Raw genomic sequence first — 3,009 nt, forward strand, 5'->3', positions numbered from 1 at the left:
TCAAAAAAGAAAAAAATAACATTTTTTATTTGTATACCAGTTCAAAAAAGTTTAATCCAAAAGAAAAGCATTTTACTTGGACATAGACACCATACAATCCTGTATGTCTTTCTTAGGGCTCTATCAATATTTCAGTATTAAAATAAAATTGTGAAAAAAAAGCAACTGAGTGAAACAAAGAGCATTTAAATGTTTTCTAGGATTTTTATCCTTCTGCAGAGTAAGGTATCTGTTTACAAATTTGGTTCTTTTGGTTAAATACAGACACAAGATCAAATTACATTGCAGTTTGAATCGTCAGTTCATTCCCTTCCACAGATTATTTTAGATCTTGTTCTAACACAACTATCCCTTCAGGACCAGTCAGATTGCCATGGTAATTGCTCAGTGACCACAGTTGTTGCAACTTTGACACAGGAGTGACCACGGTTCTAGGTCAGCTTTCATTTCACTGAGAAATGAAGACACATTAACAAAAGTGGGACCACACACACACACACACACACACACACACACACACAGAATCAGAAACACAATATCTGTTACAGAGAGGAAATAGAAAGAATAGCATCCATTTCAAGATCTCATAAAGATTCAGATTAAAAACATTATTATTTTTTTCTTCCATCATTCCTCTCTTTTAAGAACATGGAAAAGGTCACTTCCACACAGCATTTTAATCAGATATGCCTTTCTTTTCAATGAATTATATTCCTAAGTGGAAATAAACCAGATAGCCTGTTAATAACCTATGCAATGTTTTTCAAAGTACATATTTTGTGGAAAATAAATATTTTAGAACAAGACTGAGAGATTAATTTTTTCTCAATAAAATGAATTTCAAATTATCTAATTTTATGTCAGCTTAATGTAAATATTTTAATAGAGAAAGTATAAACATTGTTTATAATACAAGCCACCTTATGATGAATTGAAATGCATCTGTAAAATGAAAAAAATACACATACCAATTGAATCAGGCAACAAATATCAATAAAGACTGTTCCCTGACCACCCACATGCTAAGTAGAGTAGGATAAAAATGAGGTGAGACACTCAAGGATATATAATACAAAATCATATATATTCAAGCAGTAAGTTTTTTATGTTCACATTTTAATGGTGGGAGTATGGTTTATTAAGCTGTGGCTTAGTACAGGCGCTGGGGCTTGCCCATGGCACTCTTAATGTACAAAGTCCCGCCATTCTGCCAATTTTTCTTGAGCAATGACACCAGGAAGTTGACAGCTAAGTGGATGTTGTACACAAGCTCATCATCTGTCATCTTCACGTGGCCAACAGCCACTGCCAGACACAGCATCTTCTTCATCTGGAACTTGATTGTGTACTTCACTTCATCAACTTTGGCCACCATGTTCTCATTGTGGGTCAGCAAGGAAGGGAACTTGACAGCCTTATTCAGATCTGGGCCCAGATTCATGGGATCTGCTTGATCAGAAATTCTGAAGCCAAAAAGGCATCATACTTCTTGGCCAGCTTCTTGACCAGTTTCTTATTCTTGTTGAGTTTCTTCAGGGCCTCTATGTCCATGTGGTGGATATCCACAGCCTTGGCCTCATCACAATGCTGCTGGTCCCCCAGAACCCATATGGAGAACTTGGGGAGGGGAGTGGACTTAAGCCTGACAGTGCCCGAGAAGTGTTTGTCCTTCTGAGGGTCATAGCTCTTCAGGCTGATCTGAAGCTCCACTGTCTCCAAAAACATCTGGCACTTGTGCTGGTTACCGTGCAGGACTTCCCACGCTGTCTCCATAGAGGGTGTCTCGGGAGACTTTGCAGTTCATAGTGCCTCGTGCCACAATAACCGGAAAAGAGGGAGGGAGCAAACTTTTAAATGAAGCAACATTACATCCTAAGAGGAAGCCAAAATATTAATTTTTAAATTCATTTGAGTAATTTTCCTTATGTGGATTTGCATTCTTATGTAGGGCTTCTCAATCAGTATTAATTAAAAATTGTAATAACTAATATTTATTGAGCACTTACATATCAGGCACTAACCTTAGCACTTTATATATATTATCTCATTTAATTCTAAAAATGCTCTTAAGTAAATAAATTACTTTCCCCACATTAATGGTGAGGAAACTGAGACTTCTGATAATACAATGATCTAAGATATCCAAAATTAACCATCCAGTACAAAGACACAGAAATGCTAGAAAAAATAAAATAAACATTATTTTTAAAGTATGACTGAGAAGGAAGGAGGGGAGGGAGGAAAAACTCCATCCATCCTAGGTGCCCAAAATGAAGAGGTAAGGTAGGGTGGAGCTTTAATTGCCTTGGAGAAAACTTGGTCCCAGTAACCTAAAGGGTTACTGGGACCAATATTCATGCAATTTTTAATTTTAATGTTAAAAATATTTAATATTCATGCAGGAAAAAAGAAATGAGGATTTGGGTGTGCATGAGGAGCTAAGAATCCTTAGATAAAGCCAAGACCCTCAAATGGCAGCTCTTTCTGGTAAGAGATGAACTAGAAAGGAAATATGTTTACCAGGACAAGGTGAGAAAGGAGCTTGTCTATCTCTTTTCAGCTTTAAGTTGGAGGAAAAACCCTTCCCCCTAAATTGAAAATTTCAGGCCTGTGCCTCTCATAAACTTGGGGATAAAATGAATATAATATGCATGATTTAGGAAGCCTCAAATTGAGAAGTTAACACAATGACTGAGCTATGATTGGTGATCTCTCTGAAGCAACTGTAGAAGCAAAAGCAAAAAAAGCCTCAATAAAGGTAATCTCACAACAAAATATGTGAGAAAACAATACACATTGAGCAAGAGTCCACATCCAAGAACTTGAAATAAAACAACATTATGAAAGAGAATATGGAAAAAGGAATAAAGCCATCAAAAAGAAGGTACTATGAAAAAGAATAAATTGATTAAGGAGGAAAATAAAACTATACAACTTTATTTTTTAAATGTTAGTACTTTCAGAAATAAAAAATTAAACTCTTTAAAGTGAAAACTCAAGAAATGGGTT

General features: G+C 35.8%; 1 pseudogene; it reads right to left on the minus strand.

The window, feature by feature from the left end:
• Nucleotides 1–1,150: 1,150 nt before the first annotated feature.
• Nucleotides 1,151–1,804, minus strand: LOC116764533 (annotated as a pseudogene).
• Nucleotides 1,805–3,009: the final 1,205 nt, after the last annotated feature.

The sequence above is a fragment of the Phocoena sinus genome, chromosome 1 (assembly GCF_008692025.1).
Source record: "Phocoena sinus isolate mPhoSin1 chromosome 1, mPhoSin1.pri, whole genome shotgun sequence".
Taxonomy (NCBI): domain Eukaryota; kingdom Metazoa; phylum Chordata; class Mammalia; order Artiodactyla; family Phocoenidae; genus Phocoena; species Phocoena sinus.